Consider the following 22216-nt stretch of genomic DNA (forward strand, 5'->3'; position numbering starts at 1 on the left):
ACCAGTTTCTCAGGGCCAGCGCCTGCGGGCAAAGTGTAGAGCTCCTCCGGCCCAGATTGTAGTCGGGGAGCGGGTAACCAGAGGGAATCCACCGCTACCACAAGTCAACCATAGGTGCAAGGAAGAGGGACATCACCGTCACCTACCGGGAGTGCAGGTGCAGCCGTCTGTGGGACCGTCCTACCAGCCGTTTGGTTTACCGTACAAACTGTGTCCGTGTCTCAGGCTGAGTGAGTACCACAGTGCCGCAAGGCACAGCGCTGCCCCCGCGTCCCTGCGCCCACCAGGCCCCGCACCTCACAAACCACCACCGGGCCCCGGGATCACCAACCCCTGCCCACGGAGGGGCAACACAACACCTGGCTGCTCCGCATCACCATCCCCGGGACCCTCGCATTGAGCAGCGGTGGTGAAATCACCACAACCGTGGGTGGCGTCACGAACTATAACAATCCCCGCACCCAACAAACAACCCCTTTCACTCACGGGCGAGGAGTGCCGCTCGAGAAAACCCCCGGGATCCGGCCTACGGCTCGAGCCACCACTGAGCAGCCGGACCCGAGCAGAAGGGGGCGAGCGCGGTGTGCTGATACCCTCCTCCCCGCCCGCGACATATGCTTCATTAAAGATGGGGTGAATGATTAGCCTAAGGGATGGAGGAGGCATTTTTTTTTCTTTTCTATTTAAATTTGCTTTATATACAATTCATTATACAAGAAAGCATGCTTCCTAACAATTTTCTCCTGTAAAATTCATTTTATCTTCGGTTTTAAAAATGTTTTTGGCAATTAGTAAAAGTGGCGTAATACTCTGACAACATTGTTCCCAACAGTGACCTGGGAGTTAGAAATAAGTCACAGCATCTTCCCCATGCTGCTCCTTTTCCATTTGAGTACTGTTTCCATCCATTTCAGCAATTTTTCTGCCCCCACCCCAGACATCCTGGGAGTGTCTTCTGGAAAAATAATTGAGTTTCCAATTGACTGCTATAATATTTATTACACGAGTCATGCACCCAAGCAGTTAATTTGTGTAACGAGCACCTCAGCATATTAGGGCTCACGCATCACTACTTATAATTACTCGTGAAATAACCGGGGAGAAAAGAGAAAGAACCCAGCCAGCCATATGAGCTTACACAATATAGGAGAGAGAGAAAGAGTTTCTTGTGCAAGAAGACATCATTGATCAAGTAATACTGATCAAGGAATGTAAGACCTACAAGCTTACATTCCACAGGTGAGAGAAAGAGAGAGAGAAGACCCTGCTGACCATATGAGCTTACACTCTGCAGGAGAGAGAGAGGTCCCTGCTGACCATAAGAGCGTATACTCTACAGGAGAGCGAGAGAGACTTAGGCTGCTTTTACACATTTGTTTTTTGCCGTCAGGCACAATCCGGCAAAAAACGGATAAAACGGATCTGGCGCCGGATCCGTTTTATTCCCCATTGACTTGTTTTAGTGCCGGATTTTGCTGGATAGCCTTGTGTTGTAAGCGGCGTCCACCGGATCCGGCAAAATTTCTTGGTCCGGCTGCCGAAAAGGACGCAGCATGCAGCGTTTTTTGTCTCCGGCAAAAAACTGGACCACGCCGGATCCCGCGCCATCCGGCATGTTGTATAATGGAAGCTTATGGGTGTTATCCGTAAAAAAACACATTCCAGTGATGGATCCGATTTTTAATCTGAGCATGCTCAGATGAGATGTGAATTCATTTCTGGCCTCTCTCTCTCTCTGTCTGTTGGTCTCTCTCCCTCTCTGTTAATGTCGGTCTCTCTCGCTCTCTGTTGGTTGGTCTCTCCCTCTCAACCCCTCTCTCATACTCACCGATCACTGGCGCGGCACTGCACAGCTGTCACACTGCTCTGGCGGCTTCTCCTCTTTTGAAAATGCTGGCCGCTCATTCCATTTCGTATTCCCTGCTTCCCCCGTCCACCAGCGCCTATGATTGGTTACGGTCAGACATGCCCCCAGGCTGAGTGACAGCTTGCTCACTGCAACCAATCACAGCTGCCGGTGGGTGAGTCTATATCATGCAGTACAATAAATAAATAAATAATTAAAAAAAAAACGGCGTGCATTCCCCCCCAATTTTGATACCAGCCAAGATAAAGCCACACGGCTGAAGGCTGGTGTTCTCAGGATGGGGAGCTCCATGTTATGGGAAGCCCCCCAGCCTAAAAATATCAGCAAGCAGCTGCCCGGAATTTCCGCATCCATTAGATGCGACAGTCCAGGGACTCTACCCGGCTCATCCTGAATTGCCCTTGGACTGTGGCAATCGGGGTAATAAGGAGTTAATAGCAGCCCATAGCTGTCACTAAGTCCTAGGTTAATCATGGCAGGCATCTATGAGACGCCCCCAAGGATTAACCTGTAAGGAAAAGTAAATAAACACATACACCCGAAAAAATCCTTTACTTGAAATAAAAGACAAAAAAAAACACCTTCTTTCACCACTTTATTAAAATCCCCAAATACCCCTCCAGGTCCGACGTAATCCAGAGAGGTCCCACGACGCTTTCAGCTCTGCTACATTGGAAGCTGACAGAGAGCGGTCACAGACCTTGACCACTCTCTGTCAGCTCCACGCAGCAACTGAAGTGAGTCACGCTGTCAGTGGTGACGTCACTCAGGTAGTGTCAGCGTGTGCAGTGATGATGGGTGCGGTAGTGCCTGCATGTGTACGGTGATGATCGGGGCAGTAGTGCCTGCGTGTGTATGATGATGATGGGGGCGGTAGTCCCTGCGTTTGTGTGCTAATGATGGGGGCGGTAGTGCGGATGTCTGCGGTGATGATGGGAGCGGTAGTGCTTGAATGTGTGCGCTGATGATGGGGGCATTAGTGCCAGTGTGTGTAGTGATGATGGTGGCAGTAGTGCCGGTGTGTGCGGTGATGATGGGGGCGGTAGTGACGGTGTGTGCAGTGATGATGTGGGCGGTAGTGCCGGTGTGTGCGATGATAATGGGGGCGGTAGTACCGGTGTGTGCGGTGATGATGGGGGCAGTAGGGCCAGTGTGTGTGGTGATGATGGGGGTGGTAGTGCCATTGTGTGCGGTGATGATGGGGCAGTAGGGTCGAGTGTGCGCTGATGATGGGGGCAGTAGTGCTGGTGTGTGCGCTGATGATGGGGGTGGTAGTGCCAGTGTGTGCGGTGATGTCGGGGTGGTAGTGCCAGTGTGTGCGGTGATGATGGGGGCAGTAATGCCCGTGTGCGGTGATGATGGGGGTGGTAGTGCCAGTGTGTGTGGTGATGATTGGGGCAGTAGTGCCAGTGTGTGCGGTGATGATGGGGGTGGTAGTGTCAGTGTGTGCGCTGATGATGGGGGCGGTTGTGCCGGTGTGTGCGCTGATGATGGGGGTGGTAGTGCCGGTGTGTGCGGTGATGATGGGGGCGGTAGTGCCAGTTTGTGCGGTGATGATTAAGTCGCTCTCTCTCCCTTTGACATGAAAAAGACAAAAACGAATCCGCTTTTTGCTGTATCCGTCGCATCAATTTTTACACAATCTGCGACTGATCCATTGCATCAGGCACAAACCGGATTGTGCTTGATGGCAAAAAACGGATGTGTGAATGCAGCCTTATCCAGTCACTCTCAAGATGGAAAACGACTTTTCCATACAAACTTATCTTTGATGGCCCAGGTACTTATCACCATATAATATAGTGATCATATGATATGTTGACATCCTACAGTATGATAATCCTTAAGATGTCATAGCTGCAGGGCATTATGGCGAACCCTCGGAGGCACACAAAATATTAGCCCACTCTTTGATGCTTCAACAGTGTGGGAAATGGTGCCAGGCATATTTACTTTCTGAACCACAGATCGAAACTCAGAATGTTTGAATTCAAGTGAAACTGTAAATTTCAGGTCATTTGACTTTATCCTCCATGAATCGATCCGCTCACCTCTATCTATATGTCGAAGATCGCATCTTTTTCTTATTTTCCAAATGTATCTAAAAGAAAAAAGAATAATATAGTAAATGGGATTTTTGGGTCTGGTTTCAAAACTTAAATTTATTTTTACAGCTTTGGTCTGAAACAGTAATGTTTTCATGATTACAGTCATCAAATATACTCAGTAGTCTCATTCTGCAGTCATAGTCCTTTTCAGCTCTACCCTAATATGTCAAACACACTTTTGTTAGGTTAACAGAAATATATAAATAAAAAGGTGTATTCTTGTAAGATCAGAGTACACAGAGTTTATCTGATTCCATGGAGACAATAAGCAGTTTTAGGAGCAAATGATCGGACATTTCTAACCATAACTGTAAAGTTGGGTCACTTTTCCTTTCAGTGATATTTCTTAACTACTTATTTCCTAACGGCTTATTTCTCAAAAATAAAGAAAACTTTAAATGATCCCCACAAACTTTAGTTTTATGGCCACCAAAGCAATCATAGGAACTAAACCAATATTAATGAAAAAACTAATTAAATGATCAGATTTTTGTTCACATGAATTCAGAAATAAACAATATATGAGTCAAATTCACGTGTGTTCATACTAAATCCCACATACCAAATTAAAATACCACCCCAGTGTTTGGGACTTCTTGATCTACCAGCAAAAACCAGAGGTATCTGGTAGGTCAAAAACTTTTTAAAACCGACTGTAGCTGCTGATAAAAATGACTATAGCGACTGGAAAGTAGGAGAAAAAGTGGAGGGAACTTGGATTATTGTCACCACTCCAGCAATTAAATCTATATATATAATTGCCTTATTCTATCTGTCTGTCTGTCTTGCTCCAAAATGACATCATTACAGTGATAACCATCGCCACACCGTGCGCGCTAAAGAGTCTGCAACCAACGGCTCAGCTAACTGAACAGCCCGAACTACGGGCTGACAGGACGACGCCCGACACTTTTCCCCGCAGCCACACAGAGTCCCGACTCCACGGTGAGTGCTGCACCCCCAGGAGCTCACACTGGCAACCCAGCTGACACATACCCACCGCTCGCCTCCGCCCCCGCACACATTACCCCACTCGGCTCCACCCCCCACACTCCGCCCTCCGAATGTATACACTGAACACATACACACCTGGATAGTCAACTGTCCCCAGCCATGCAGTCCCCGACACTGACGTCCTCAGCGCCATGGCCCCACTCAGCTCCACTCCACCGCACTCCGCCACGCTCCGCCCCCCGCACACATTACCCCGCAGGATGGCGGCACATGTCAGGATGGTGGCTGCACCACCATGGGGGCACATACCAGCATTGGGCCACATCACAGCATCAGCATATTTTTACTTCATTTTACACTGTTCATGGCCTTCTTTCATTACAAGCCATGGACATCATTAAACATTAGACTCATCTATTAAAATGGTTCCTTCTGTTGTTTGTCAATTTAAAACCAATAAAAAATTATAAGAATACTAAATTAAACCTAAACCATCCAGTCCATTCATTACCTTATTATTCAATCTGCTAACCTACATACACATTCTAGACTACCCGATACGTTAGAATCGGGTCACCTTCTAGAATAAAATAAAATTCTGGAATGGTGTTCTAAGTCAAAATATAAAATACAGTTATATGGTTTGAAGGCCAAGACACAAAGTTAAAGTTTGAAACCTCATCATAAAGTTACACAAAATGCTTATTGCTCATTAATATCAGCCTAGCTAATTAGTACAGAGATTTTAACTACCTTTCTTTATTATTGTGATGTTACAATCGTCTTTAAAATTATCTATTTAATTAACTTTAAAAAAAAACAGTGAGGGATTCCCTCTATTTTTGATAACCAGCCAAGGTAAAGCTGACGGCGGAGGATTGAGACAATTGTCTGCTTTACCTACTGTCTCAGCTAGCAATAATATTCCAAACTATGCAAAAACCATAAAAGTGTTTTGCAGATAGGGATACTAGTCTGTACAGGAACCAGTAGGGTGCAGGTGCAGTTGCAGTGAGATAAGCTATATTACCGCTTTACCCTTGTTGGAATACTTATGTGCATAACACCAAGCTTTATGTAGAAAAAGGAAGTTTTTACCCCCTGCATGAGTCATCATTAGAACTACAAATATGGATAACCATAAACAGTTTGTCGTTCTAATGAAGACTCATGCAGGGAAAATATACTTCCTATTTCTACATAGATCTTAGAAGGATTCAGCTTATCTGTTTTAATTGTGTGATGTCATAGCCAAAAAATATTAGAAGATTTAACTGGATAGAAGGGAAAAAGGAGCAATTGTAAGTACACAGTGCTATATTATATGATGAATGCAATATATTATGAGAATAAAACTTTTATGGGAATGCTTCTTTAAGGAGTCAATTTAGTAATCTGAATAAACTGATGTAATTACTGCCAGCGTCTAGCATACATTATTCAATGTAAACTGGAGGCCATGTTTATTTTATAACAAAATCTCTATGAAATTGCAAAAATAGCTGCTACTATTCCAAAAAGATAAATATTTTAGCAACGCCTTATCAGATACATAGCTGTGTAAGTCTGAGCAGTGCTTACTATGTCTCATAGATTTCTCATGAATTCACAAAAGAGCCGAGCACTGACAAGTGGAACTTTTAGGTTGCTTTCACACTGCGTTTTGCAGTATCTGGCTGACAGATATGTATGGAAGATTTCCCTGATGTCTACCTCTGACAGATACCTCTGGTTGAAGCCACTGCATAGGAATCTGTCTCCTATGTTATAAAAAAGTATATTGTGCTCTACACATTTTAAAGAAATCTTTATATTCTTATGTTCTAAATTAAAAATGATCAGTGTTTCTTTTAATTATTACAACAAATTATAATGTTCACAAGCAACAGTTTTTCAATATGTGCATTATTTTCTTATGCAAGGCCTGGCTGTGCTAGATGAGTGGTCTCCAACATGTTGCTCTCAATGTTACCATCACTTTGTGTCCCAGAACTTTAACAGTTGTAGTTTTACAATAGGTACAGAACCTCAACACGGAGACCACTGCTATGGAACATTTTATATACAAATATTAGTGGGAATTAGAGATGGTCAAATTTATTGCAGTGGATTTGAATTCTACTCAAATTTTACAAAAATCTGTATTCTCCAGAACAGTTCTTGTAATTTGCTCTCCATGAATCCATTAAAATGCTGGTCTGTTGCAGACACCATTTTGCTGACCTGTAGAGAGCAGGCAAAAGGTTAAAAAACTAAAGCATAACACATACATACCTCTAGAGATAAGTGAATCAAGCTACATTTTTCTTAATTTTCCGAGAAATTAAATTTGATTTGAATTTATTGTCCCTTATTGGGGTTAATCTAGAACCCTGACATAATAAATGGAATATGTATAAAATAATAATAATTATTTTACTTATTTTACTGCTCTGGTCCCTCCACTTCTCACCGCCACCTGTGTCATCCTCATTGTATTTTATATCATTGCCAGCAGCAGTGAAATCCCTGGGCTTTTGCGTTTTCTAGGCCCCGGATGGTTCTGCGCATGTGCCCTGAAATATCAGTGTGCATACAGTGAAGTTGCACGTTTCGGTATGCTTTGTCTTACACATAACATGGAAACTTAAGCACTGTAAATAACTCTAAGGCCCTGATTTAAAGCAGGAAACACGCTTTTCCCCAATGCCATCAGAGGCCTTGTGATGCGATCACGGGGAGCTGATGGTTGCCATGGTAGCACAGGGTCATGTGATGATTATGATTACAGCCAACAGAGGGCCGGTTGTAACAAAACGCAGTATTTCTCCTGATCAGAGCGCTGCTGCTCTTATCATCTGATCAGAAGATATGAATGAGCGATCAGACTGCTTATCCTTATAGCCCCCTAGGGGAACTAGCAAAATAAAAAAAAGTGAAAAAAAGTTTTCAATTTTTTTTAAAAAAATAAAAAAATCTAAAAGTTCAAATCACCCCCCCATTCGCTCCATTGGAAATTAAAGGGTTAAAAATAAACACGTATTTGGAATTGCCGCATATAGAAATACCCAGTCTATGAAAATATAAAATCAATGAACTTGATCAGTAAATGGCGTAGCGGCAAAAGAATTCCAAACGCCAAAATTACATTTTTTTGGTTGTCACCAATTTTGCACAAAATGCAAAAACAGACGATCAAAATGTAGCATCTGTGCAAAAATGGTATGAATAAGTGTCAGCTTGAGATGAAAAAAATAAGCCATCACTGAGCCCCATATGCCGAAAAATGAGAACGCTATGAGTCACGGAAAATGGCGCAAAAAGTACTCCACTGTTATGATTCAGGGACCGAAGAGGATCAAAAAAGGCGGAATCCCAAAAAGGTAACAGAGTGGCTGGAAACTTAACGGACTGTAGACCTAATCCTGACACGCAACTAGAAGTAGCCATGGGGCGTGCCTACGATGACCTGGACGCCTCGACAAAGCCGGAGAACTAAATAATCTCACAGATAGAGATATAAGAAAGCTAATCTGCCTCGACGCAGTTCCCAAGGATAGATGGATAGCCCCACACATGTAAAGGCTACAGTGATCTAGAAAAACACAATACAAAGCCAGAAAGGACAGATTTCAGCAAAGGCGAGGCCCAAACTATCTTTATAGGAAAGGATAGGAAAGAGCAACTGTCTGCAGCTGTAAAAACCCTAATATATACCAGCACTTCTGATATGGAAAAATCCTGAGGTCACACAACCTCTCACCCACTGTATCAGCACTCAGATGTTACTGGGATCCACACATCAACTGCACCACCATCACTGACCACAAGAGGGAGCCCCAAACTGGAAAACGTATTCACAACACTCCACTTTTTTCGACAAACTTGTGAATTTTTTTTAACCACTTAGATAAAAGTAAACCTATACATGTTTAGTGTCTACAAACTCATACGGACCTGAGGCATCATATAGACACATCGTATTTATCATATACTGAACACGGTTAATAAAATACCACTAAAACAATTGTGCAAGTGCACTTTTTTTGTAATTTTTCAACATGGAATTTTTTTGCTGTTTTGCAGTACATTATATGGTAAAACTTATGGTTTCATTTAAAAGTACAACTTGTACCACAAAAAAAATGCTCTCATGTTGCAAGATTGATGGAAGAATAAAAAAGTTACAGCTCTCTTAAAAAGGGGAGCAGAAACCCCCCCCCCGAAAAATCACCCGGGGGTGAAGGGGGTCAATGGAGTAATATTTCTGGCAGAGTGCATGCCAATAATATGATGCACCTAATTCACTAGGTGGCTTGCAACCTTTTTTGATTTAGGCGCATCTTACTCTTGCCCTGCGGTCATTAAGATCGTGGTACAAAATGCCTGTCTTTCTAAATCATGCCCACAGATTTTTTCTTGAGAGCCTTGTAAGCATGCCCAGCCCTGTGCCCTTGCCTTGTGATCTATAATTAGGTAATATTTTTCAATGTAATCCTGTATTTGATATGATTGAGCTAATTACAGAAACGTGATATCTATAAAATAGGAAATTTCAGCCTACTTTTAAGGATTCTAAGCATTGCTTAATAGTTATTTTCCTATGTTGGTAGGGGACCAAAATATTGTGGAAAAGACCAAGCATGGCATTGGCTGCAGGGTATGCAAAATACTTAAGGTAATAAATCTATATTGGGAACTACATATTTTACTATTTATACACTAGCTCACTCATCTTTGTTACCAGAAAACCCCTTTAAGCAGTAACAGTTTCTGTATTGAGGGCGCACATATGTTTGATCTCTCTTGACCAAACCTCAATTGGCCGATAGCTATCACTTCCAACACATCATATACAAGTATATGTAGCTAAGACAAGCACTCCTGTTTTCTCTATGAGATTGGAACTAACTAAACTCTGATATTAAACAAGCTGGATCCTTTTCTTCCTGACATCAACTGTTGGTGGAGAGTCACAGACCCCATACTCTTTAGACTAGCAATGACATCACACATCATGATTACATTATGATTCTTAATCATCTAACTTTATTTTTGATCACACGAGATGTTATAAGTCTATACATCTGAATTCAACATAATAAGGGTATAGAAGTTATTAAATAAACATTATACAAGTCATCTTTTAGGGGTGATGTTGAAAAATTGTGCATTGTCCCACTGAACTTGGTACTTAAAGAAAATAATTTTCTTTTTCAGGACAATTCATTTCTACAGAATCAAGGCACAGCCATGGGGTCCAATGTAGCCCTGCCTTATGCAAATTGTTATATGTCACATTTTGAAGAACACTACTTTTTCCAGAACAGTATTTTCTTGGAGAATGTGATCATCTGGCACTGATATATCGATTCCATTTTTGCATTTAGCGAGGCTCCTTGGACCCTATTATTTTTTTTCATGCCTATTTGAATAGTGTTTCACCTGAGTTACAGCTTGTTACATTATGATCTTAATTCTTTAACTTTTCTAGATACCGGGATTATTAAAACTCATGACAGTAGCCAAGAGATTGATTTGATGATTTGTTCACAAAATAACGTGATAGAGATAGTCTATTGCACTACTCCAGCTGCCATACTAAGGCAACAAAGAAAAGCACTACGCATTTCTCAATTGAACAGGGTTAATCATATAGTAACTAGTCCTTCCATTAGACAAAAGAGATTAGATGAGATGCAACTTATATTTACAGAGAGAGACTATCCTTCCAAAATGCTACAATAATGGATAAATCCATCCAAAAGGCCGAAAAGACCTGTCGAACAGAGAACACCATTTGTTCAAACATTACACTCTTTCATGTATAAACTACATTAGTGCATATATAAACACTGGCATTTGTTGAGAAACAGTTACTCACAAGCAGAAAAGTTTACATTACCATTTTTACTATGCTTTAGAAGATAAACTCAAATGAGCAGACATTGGTTATTAAATAAATTACCCAGGCAAAGTTTCTTAAGTACCCCTAAACAGGACACATTTCTATGTCTCCACTATCAACAATGTGGCAACATACAAAAGGGTATCACAGATAAAGCCCACAGCTACAGGCTGCAGCCCCCAGCTGTGTGCTTATATTGGTTGTGTATCAAAATAAGAGGGAATCCATGCTTTTTTTTTTATTATTTAAATAATTATTTTAAAAAAAACAGTGTGCGGTCCCCCTCAATTTTGATACCCAGCCAAAATAAAGCCCACAGCTGGGGGCTGGTATTCTCAGGCTGGAGAGGCCCAGCCTAAAAATATCAACCTGCAGTTGCCTAGGATTGTCGCATCCATGGGACAATCCCAGCACTTTACCCGGCTCTTCTTGAATTGCCCTGGTGCTGTGGCAACTGGGGTAATATCAGGGGTTAATCACAGCCCACAGCTACGACTAAGCCTTTAGATTGATAATGGCAGGCATCTATGAAACACCCCCATCACTAATTTGTGATAAGTGAAAAGAAATAAAAACAAACAGAAAAAAATCTTTATTGGAAATAAAATACAAAAAAACACCCTCTTTCACCACTTTATTATCCCATAATCGCACCCCTGCAGATCCAACGTAATCCACACGAGGTCCCACGATAATTCAGCTCTGCTACATCTGAAGACAACGAGCGCCATAGAACAGGTCTGCCCATTGTGAGCTCCAGAGAATGAATGAGCCACGTGATCATTGGTCACTTCACTCAGGTAATTTCTAGTCACAGCTGGCGATACCTGTGACCATAAATAGCCTGAGTGAGGTCACCGCTGAATGCGTGGCTCATTCATTCTCTCTACACTAGACCAGCAGACTGGGTCTGTGATTGGTTGCAGTCAGATGCTGGGGGTGCGTCTGACTGCAACCAATCACAGATGAAAGCAGTAAATATGTAATGAGCAGGGAAGTGGATGAGCTAAGGGAGCGTACAGCCGCTCAGAAAAGATTCAGAAAATATAACGAACTGCTCCAATACCCCTATCCCCACCACTATTTTTAAGTGCCGGCTAGATACCCTGGATCAATTCCGGGCTGGGACCAGGTTTTTTATTAACCCAGTTAGACCCACCGATCCAGGGTATCTGAAAGTCCACCTGTCACTAGGTTGAAAAACTGTGGCAAAAGCGCTGAAAAGAATTGACATGTTCATTCTTTTCATAATGCAGCAAAAACAGAGGTGGTTCACTAAACTGTCAGGAAAATCCTGGAGGTGTTTTGTGTGTGTGTACATGAGATTTCAGAAATCTCATAGACTTTGCTGGGACTGTAAAAAGCAGTGTTTTATTAGCATGGATTTGAATAAAACCAAGGCAAATCCATAGCTAAAAACGCTGCAAAAACGCCCAGTGTGAACATAGCTTTAGTCTCCAGTTTCTATACCAATATGTCACTTCTGGTGACACAATCATCATCTAGGTAAAATTGACTGAGCATTAGTTATTCTAACTTTACATCCCCATAGTCACTTCTGGTGACCTGATTGTCACCCAGACAACTGTTTGAGCAATATTAGGTCTTTCAAGCCTTACATTCTAATAGAGATACTGTACTTCCCTTTAGTGACGTGATCATTCCCTTGACCACCACCTTCGCATCAAATGACTGCAAATGCACCAAATATTATATCACATGCCGACACCCAGCCCCCCGCTACTCAACTATCATATAGGGACACATAGTAAAACACAATTTGGGCCTTCTCCGAGCAGCACGACTCTGCATATTATTAGCGCTGTTATCCTTGTTTCTACTTTAATGTAATCCAGTGAGTAATTGACTTGTGATGCATCTATATCTATGTACTTTCACATTTTATGTTTTAGGTTTCCAACTGCCACTACAATATCTTTAGGAATAAATGGTGTGAACGGTTCATATCAGCAGAAATCGTTTTAAATTAAGATGGTTGTTTTATTGCGCTTTTGTTCTCATTATTATTTCTGATCAATTCTATTATAAAACTGATGCAGGGGTAGTATTTGCAATACATAAATCTTTAATCTTATATGCCCAACATGCACATTTAATGTTGCATTTACGCAATACATGCTCTTTACCATACATGCATAAATGCATACATAATGTTGCACACACTCTTTTGCATATTAGGCATGTTTCACACACGATGTAATGTGTATGCATTTACTATGATTGTGAACTTGTTAATAGTGAAGTCATACAAAAATTCTTCGTTTATTTATCTGCATCAGTTTATATAATATGTATATATATATATATATATATATATATATATATATATATATATATATATATATATTTGTGTGTATATATATATATATATATATATATATATATATATATATATATATATGTATATACAGTATATACAGTGCCTTGCGAAAGGATTCGGCCCCTTTGAGTTTTTCAACCTTTTCCCACATTTCAGGCTTCAAGCATAAAGATAAAAATTGTAATGTTATGGTGAAGAATCAACAAAAAGTGGGACACAATTGTGAAGTTGAATGAAATTTATTGCTTATTTTAAACTTTTATAAAAAATAATAAACTGCAAATTGGGGCGTGTAATATTATTCGTCCCCTTTAAGTTAATACTTTGTATAGCCACCTTTTCCTGCAATTACAGCTGCAAGTCGCTTGGGGTATGTCTCTATCAGTTTTGCACATCGAGAGACTGAAATTCTTGCCCATTCTTCCTTTGCAAAAAGCTTGAGCTGAGTGAGGTTGGATGGAGAGCGTTAGTGAACAGCTGTTTTCAGCTCTTTCCACAGATTCTCGATTGGATTCAGGTCTGGACTTTGACTTGGTCATTCTAAAGGCCCCTTTACACACTGAGACTTTCTAGCGATCCCACCAGCGATCTCGACCTGGCCGGGATCACTGGAAAGTCTCTAACAGTCGCTGGTGAGCTGTCAAACAGACAGATCTGGCCAACGACGCAGCAGCAATACGGACCTGCAGAATGACCTCGCTGGAAAGGGAACGTTAGCACGCCTATGGGCTGGGTCGCTAACAATGTCATTGTAACGGTGTCAAACACACCGATACATGCTGCGCAGCGGGAAACAAAGGACCAAAGAATGGCCCTGAACGACTTGTGGGGGCCAGGTCGCTGATGCGTGTCACACACTGCAATGTCGCCTGGGAGGTCGCTATTACGTCACAAAACCAGTGACGTTACAGCGATATCGCTAGCAATGTTGCAGTGTGTAAAGGGGCCTTAACACCTGGATACGTTTATTTGTGAGCCATTCAAATGTAGATTTTGCTTTGTTTTGGATCATTGTCTTGTTGGAAGACAAATCTCCGTCCCAGTCTCAGGTCTTTTGCAGACTGACAGGTTTTTTTTAAGAACGATCCTGTATTTGGCTCCATCCATCTTCCCATCAATTTTAACTATCTTCCCTGTCCCTGCTGAAGAAAAGCAGGCCCAAACCATGATGCTGCCACCACCATGCTTGACAATGGGGATGGTGTGTTCAGGGTGATGAGCTGTAATTCTTTTACGCAAACATATCATTTGGCATTGTGCCCAAAAAGTTCGATTTTGTTTTCATCTGACCAGAGCACCTTCTTCACATGTTTGGTGTGTCTCCCAGATGGCTTGTGGCAAACTTTAAAGAACACTTTTTTATGGATACCTTTGAGAAATGGTTTTCTTCTTGCCACTCTTCCATAAAGGCCAGATTTGTGCAGCGTACGACTGATTGTTGTCCTATACACAGACTCTCCCACCTCAGCGGTAGATTTCTGTAGTTCATCCAGGGTGATCATAGGCCTCTTGGCTGCATCTCTGATCAGTCTTCTCCTTGTTTGAGATGAAAGTTTGGATGGTTGGCTGGGTCCTGGTAAATTTGCAGTGGTATGATACTCCTTCCATTTCAATATGATCGCTTGCACAGTGCTTCTTGGGATGTTGAAAGTTGTGGAAATCTTTTTGTAACCAAATCCAGCTTTAAACTTCTCCACAACAGTAACACGGACCTGCCTGTTGTGTTCCTTGGTCTTCATGATGCTCTCTGTGCTTTAAACAGAACACTGAGACTATCACAGAGCAGGTGCATTTATACGGATACTTGTTTACACACAGGTGGCTTATATTTATCATCATCAGTCATTTAGGACAACATTGGATCATTCAGAGATCCTCAATGAACTTCTGGAGTGAGCTTGCTGCACTGAAAGTAAAGGGGATGAATAATATTGCACGCCCCAATTTTCAGTTTATTCTTTTTTTACAAAAGTTTAAAATAAGCAATACATATCGTTCACCTTCACAATTATGTCCCACTTGTTGATTCTTCACCATGACATTAAAATTTTTGTCTTTACGTTTGAAGCCTGAAATGGGGGAGAAGGTTGAAAAATTCAATGGGGCCGAATACTTTCGCAAGGCACTGAATATATACACCTAATTTTTCTTCATCTTTACTAACATCTTGATTTCCTTAGTTATATATGTCCTGAAATAAGTATACTGGATTTTGTTTGTTATATTTAGTTCTGACGAAGTCCAGATTGGCTGAATCATTAATATATATAACGGATTGCAATTCTGAAATAAATCTTTATTTTTCTGCATTTACTTTGGGGTGTGCAAGTTCTTTAACTTTCAAGCAATACAGATTGCAGTAAGCAACAACATACATATGTATAAAACAATAAGACAAAATTTACAATTCGACAAGGGTAATATTTGTGTTTATCATCCTGCATAATGTTCATTTAATCTAATATATAAAGCTAATGTATGTCTGTATATGTCCTCTAAAGGAATCTGCACCGTCATATTTACAATCACAAAATTTTTAACCTCATTTGACTCAGGGAACATCATAGACTACGTTTTGAGGAGATATTTTAACCCTGTACTTTACAGTTATTCACCCAAAAAAATAATTACTTACTGTTTGGATGCGTGAGGTAATATTTTGGCTGTTTTAACAGTTAGCCTGGATATTTATCAGGTGGCCTATAGCAACCAATCACAGCTCTGCTTCTATTTTTTCTATAGGTCATTAATAAGAGCTCTCATTGTTTCTTATACAAAGGACATTCTTTGTATAAGACAGCTTATGTATCAGTTAATATAATTTCAGTGGTGAGAGGGAGAGTGGGAGAAAGAGAGAGAGACAGAAAGGAAGAGAGGGTGACTGGGAGAGCGCGAGATCAGGAAAGCGGGAGAGTGGTGGAGCAGGAGAGCTTTGTAGTGGGAGGTTGGGAGAGCAGGAGAGTGAGAGAGATGGCAAGATGGAGATCGAGAGAGCAGGAGGGTGTGAGATAGGGAGAATAGGAGAGTGGGGGAGAAGGAGAGAGAAAGAGTGGGAGAGAGGGAGAGTGAGAGAGGGGGAGAGTAGGATAGAGGTACAGTTACTATCTGGGGCAATGCTGGATATTACAGCTAGTTATAGTATAACAAATATCACTGGTGCCATTTCTATCTCATCAGTAAAGCATGTGTGGTATAGGTCTTATACTCTACAATTAAAAAAAAATATGTTTAACTTGATATTTTAAACACGGAAAAAGCTCAAACCTTCAATGTTGTTAAAACTGAATTGAGGCTAATATACTGTCTCATATTTTAACCATTACAAAAGCAAGTATCATAGTGCAAGTAAAACATGTTAATTATAAATGTATACAAATGGCAATGCATAATTTAATCTAAGCAATGAGAAACAACAAGTGTAAAATTGTAAACAGCCGGTTTACAGGTGTCTTTTCCAAACTCCCTATTGTCCAATAAATCTCTGGCATTGACAAAATACTGAACATAAAATCTTCTATAAACCTTAACCCCTTCACCCCCGGCCACTAAAACACCCTAATGACCGGGCCATTTTTTGCAATTCTGACCAGTGTCACTTTGACAGGTTATAACTCTGGAACGCTTCAACGGATCCTGGCGATTCTGACATTGTTTTTTCGTGACATATTGTACTTCATGTCAGTGGTAAATTTAGGCCGATACTTTTTGCGTTTATTTGTGAAAATTTAGGAAATTGTGCGAAAATTTGGAAAATTTCGCAATTTTCAAACTTTGAAAATTTATGCCCATAAATCTGAGAGATATGTCACACAGAATAGTTACTAAATAACATTTCCCACTTGTCAACTTTACATCAGCGCAATTTTCGAAAGAAATTTTTTTTTCGTTAGGAAGTTAGAAGGGGTCAAAGTTCATCAGCAATTTCTAATTTTTCCAACAAAATTTACAAAATATTTTTTTTAGGGACCACATCACATTTGAAGTGACTTTGAGAGGCCGAGGTGACAGAAAATACCCAAAAGTGACCCCATTCTAAAAACTGCACCCCTCACACTGCTCAAAACCACATCCAAGAAGTTTATTAACCCTTTGCGTCACAGGAACCAAAGCAATGTGGAAGGAAAAAATGAAAATTTTACTTTTTAACACAAAAATGTTACTTTAGCCATAAAATTTTCATTTTTACAAGGGAGAAAAGAGAACGTGCACCCTACAATTTATTGTGCATTTTCTCCTGAGTACGCTGATAGCACAGCAGAGGTCGAAAGGCAAGAAGCGCCATTTGAATTTTTGAACACAAAATTAGCTGCACTCATTAGCGGACGCCATGTCGGGTTTGAAGACCCCCTGAGGTGCCTAAACAATGGAGCGCCCCCACTTCGCTCCCCCACTTCACTCCCCCACTTCACAGAAGTTTATAACATTGAGCCGTGAAAAGAAAAAAACATTTTTTTACCACAAAACTGTTGCTTCAACTAGGTAGCTTTTTTTTCACAAAGGTATCTGGAAAAAATGCACCATAAAATGTATTGTCCATTTTCTCCTGAGTACGCAGATACCTCATATGTGGTGGAAATCAAATGTTTGGACACACGGCAGTGCTCGGAAGGCAAGGAGCGCCATTTGAATGCAAAATTAGCTGCACTCATTAGCGGACGCCATGTCAGGTTTGAAGACCCCCTGAGGTGCCTAAACAATGGAGGTCCCCCACAAGTGACCCCATTTTGGAAACTAGAGCCCTCAAATAATTTTTCTAGATGTTTGGTGAGCACTTTGAACACCTGGGGGCTTCACAGAAGTTTATAACGTTGAGCCGTGAAAAGAAAAAAAAAATTTTTTACCACAAAACTGTTGCTTCAACTAGGTAGCTTTTTTTCACAAGGGTATCAGGAAAAAATGCACCATAAAACGTATTGTCCATTTTCTCCTGAGTACGCAGATACCTCACATGGGCGCATGGCGGGGCTCAGAAGAGAAGGGCACCATTTGACAGCAAAATTGATTGGAATCATTAGCGGACGCTATGTCACGTTTTTAGACCCCCCCCCATGGTGCCTAAACAGTGGAGCTCCCCCACAAATTACCCCATTTTGGAACTAGACCCCTCAAGGAATTTATCTAGATGTTTAGTGAGCCCCTTGTACCCCCAGGGGCTCCACTGAAAGTTGATAACGTTGAACCGTGAAAATTATTTATTTTTTTTAATTTTTTTTTTTTAATTTTTGCAGCAACAAGGTAGCTTTTTTTTTTTTCTTTTTACAACGGTATCAGAAAAAAATGCACCATAAAACGTATTGTGCAATTTTTCCCGAGTACGCAGATACCTCACATGTGGTGGAAATCAATTGTTTGGGCGCATGGCGGAGCTCAGAAGACAAGGAACGCCATTTGACTTTTCAAACGCACAGACGCAGTGCACTGATCGGCCGCTGCAGGAGGCACGGTCGGATGAGATACAAAAAGCGCTGGGGATACGGAAAAAAAAAAAAAGTCACGCCAAAAATTGAGCAGGGATGTTGATCCGCGCTCAGCGGGATGCACGGACAGATGCGATACTTTTTTTTCCGTATCCCCGACGCTTTTTGTATCGCATCTGTCCGTGCGTCCCGCCGAGCGCTGATCAGGGATGCACACAACGGATCGGCATCCCTGCTCAATTTTTGGCGTGACTTTTTTTTCCGTATCCCCGATGCTTTTTGTCACGCCAAAAATTGAGCAGGGATGCCGATCCGTTATGTGCATCCCTGATCAGCGCTCGGCGGGACGCACGGACAGATGCGATACAAAAAGCGTCGGGAATACGGGAAAAAAAGTCCCGCCGAAAACTGACCACGGATGCAGATACGTTATCTGCATCCCTGATCAGCGCTCAGCGGGACGCACGGACGCATGAGGTGTAAAAATAGAAAGGGGATAGAGGAAAAAAAAGAAAAAAAAAAAGTTATACTCACAGTACCCAGAGGATTAGCAGGAGGAACAGAAGGCAAGGAACAGCTTTACAGCAGCAGCCAGCAGGCAGGAAGTTGGACAGCTCAGCAGAAGACCCAGGAAGAAGGACCCAGCGATGGAGGCAGATGTGATCGGCCGGTGAAGACAGGTAAGAGGACGTCGGGGGGACAGCAGAGGGGGACGGGGACAGCAGAGGGGGACGGGGACAGCAGAGGGGGACGGGGACAGCAGAGGGGGACGGGGACAGCAGAGGGGGACAGCAGAGGGGGAGGGGGAGAGCAGAGGGGGAGAGCAAGGAGGGAGATACCGGAGGAGCTGCAGAATAGAGATCCGGCAGAGGCCGGCAGATTGGGATGTCGGGGGGCAGACTGGGATGTCGGGGGGCAGACCGGGATGTCTGGGGGCAGATCGGGATGTCTGGGGGCAGATCGGGATGTCTGGGGGCAGACCGGGATGTCTGGGGGCAGATCGGGATGTCTGGGGGCAGATTGGGATGTCGGGGGGGGCAGATCGGGATGTCGGGGAGGCAGATCGGGATGTGGGGGGGCAGATCGGGATGTGGGGGGGCAGATCAGGGAGACAGGTGGCAGATCGCGGAGGGCAGCGGCGGCGGATCGTGACACTTTTCGCCGGTTTCATACAGTGCAATGGCAGCGCGGCAACCTCCGGGTCCCATGCTCCGGTCTCATAACAGCATGGGACCGGAGCTTGTCGCCCTGCCATTGCACTGTGTACACTCACTGTGCTGGCGTGCTGCAGGGATGACAAGGGAAGCTGATGGGGGCGGTCACCGGCAACAGGTCCACTGTGATTGGAGAAATCGGTCACAAGGCCGATCTCTCCAATCAGAGCTACTAGAGCTGGGGGAGGGTGATCCAGTGAGGTCACCCAGCTCCAGCCAATGGCCAGTGCTACAGCTGCACTGGCCAGGGCTGAATTTCAGTGTTTCAGTCATTTTAAATGGCTGGAACATTACAGTGGCTGTGATTGGTTGAGCGGCGTTCGTCAGCCAATCACAGCCTCCGTAGGTCCGGGGAGGAGGCACCACCCCTCCTAAGGTCAGGAACAGGTCCCCTCCTCCCCGAATCTGCGGTTTATGTTAACACATTGCAGTCACCGGAGGCTCCGGTGCCGCGATTCCGCCATGACGGAAAGATCCGTCCTTGGTCGTTAAGGCCCAGGGCACAAGGACGGATCTTTCCGTCCATGGTTGTGAAGGGGTTAAAAGGACAATCTCATACTATAAAGTTGTATAGTTAGTTAGGTAGCATGAAAATAAGCATGTTTTAAATTGACTTGTGTTTCCTGTCTTGTGTCATTCTTCTGCAATGAGAGCTTTTATCATACATAGTGCAGAGTTTGTTGCCAAGGAGCTAAATCAGCAGTTTGGCTGAAGATGCACAGTTGCTACATTCCAGGTTGAGAAGGTAACTTATAAGATACCTGCCATTTCACACCAGCCCATTGATTTATATATAGCAGTTAGTTTCTCACATCCCTCCTCGGCTCTCTACGGATCAGTCTTGGAAAATCACCAGCCACCAGCATTCACATCAAAGTCACAAGCCACCATAATTGGTTTGACTTTCCCAGTCATGGGCTTCTTCAAAGGATGTGTTATCTCTATATACAAATATACAAAGTCAGGCACACTCCAAATAAAGAGTTTTAAAAAAAGTGGGGGCATGTTTATTGACTTGTCTCAAATACAATGTTTCATCTCCATAAAAAAATAGTGAGCATTTAACATCCTTAAGAAAAGCTAATAATTGTCTTTAAAAAAACAAGCTTTGCATTTGAGATGAGTCAATAATAGCACTCCTTTTTTGTACACTCTATTTAGAGTGCTGTCTGCCTTTTTAGATTTCATATAATGGACCTCAGTCCAATTTCCATTGGCTTCCAGTAGAGGTGAGCGGATCATTTGAAATTTGAATTTGCCAACGTCAACAAAATTTCTCCAAAAATATGATTTGGGGCTTATAAATTTGTGCCAATCTCAATCCGGTCAAATAAAGCGAGTGAAGCAGAGAGATAATCTGCAAGATGCAGGAGTTCAAAGCTACTGAAACAGAACTAGCACTTGAGTGTCCACCCCCAAGAAATTAAGAAGTGAAAGAAACTAGAAACCTATGTGCTACTCAATGCACAATTTGAGAATAACTATTCGAAGAACCTCTTCTCCAAATAAAAATGTACATGTACTCATGAATTTTATTTTTTTAACAGTATTTACAGTATTTCATTTAAGAGCAATGCTCTAGAGCTGTTCAGGAGGTTGAAACCTATAATAATTGACTTGAAGATTTACTATGCCCGTGCAGTGCCTGATAAAATACTCCTTGTTAAGGTAGGAGCTATCATTATGTTCTGTATAACTGTACAAGTAGACACAAATTAATTCTAAGATTTCTTTGTCTGAATTTGAACTTACAATCTCTATCATAGCAGTCAGCAGTCTTAGTTGTGAGTTCAAGGATGAATTACCAGGAGGCAGGAGAATTTTCTGTGGCCACATCCCTACATGCTGATATTCTTTATAGTCACATTGAACTGGTTTTACTTGCTTATATAGTGTTACGGGGGGACTGGCAGATTAGGATAAAGGTGGTGAATATTCCAGTCAACAGTTGAGGTTCACCGTGCTCCAAGATGGTAAAGGAGCTGCTGGCAACCCATAGGTCAGGTGGATACAGATCTGGGTGGCTCCAAAATAATATGAGCCTGATCCAAGTTAAACGTCACTTAGACCAGGACTATTGTGAACCTTGTTAACGCCACAGGGTCCACACACCCAAACCAGGAACTCCTCTGTTAACACCACAGGGGTCCTGGGGTACATAGTCTGTGTGCATAGGGGGAACACCGGTACATTCGTCGCAGCAGCCACAGCCCAGTTAACTCCACTGGGCTGCAACAACAGGACTGGAATGAGAGGAAAACGCGTCACCTGACCCTAACATGTCACGAATCTTGGCGTGAAAGGCACCGGACACCTAACCCTACCTACCACTAGTGTTTCAGGCCGCAATGTGTCTCATTCATGTGTGAGTATGTACGGAGAATGAAGACTGCGCACTATTGTGCAGTCTCCAAGACCTTTTATCACC

General features: G+C 42.4%; 1 protein-coding gene across 3 annotated transcripts in view; it reads right to left on the reverse strand.

Moving 5' to 3' along the window:
• Window positions 1-22216, reverse strand: part of MGAT4C (MGAT4 family member C) — a 235212-nt gene that overhangs the window by 116322 nt on the left and 96674 nt on the right. For 2 of the 3 annotated variants that reach the window (XM_075342429.1, XM_075342431.1), the window contains exon 2: window positions 3919-3968. The exons of the other annotated variant lie outside the window; for it this stretch is intronic. The gene's annotated coding sequence lies outside the window, so the exon portion shown is untranslated. The remainder of the gene's footprint in view (window positions 1-3918; window positions 3969-22216) is intronic. 3 annotated transcript variants of the gene reach the window in all.

The sequence above is a fragment of the Anomaloglossus baeobatrachus genome, chromosome 4, assembly GCF_048569485.1.
Source record: "Anomaloglossus baeobatrachus isolate aAnoBae1 chromosome 4, aAnoBae1.hap1, whole genome shotgun sequence".
NCBI classification, from domain to species: domain Eukaryota; kingdom Metazoa; phylum Chordata; class Amphibia; order Anura; family Aromobatidae; genus Anomaloglossus; species Anomaloglossus baeobatrachus.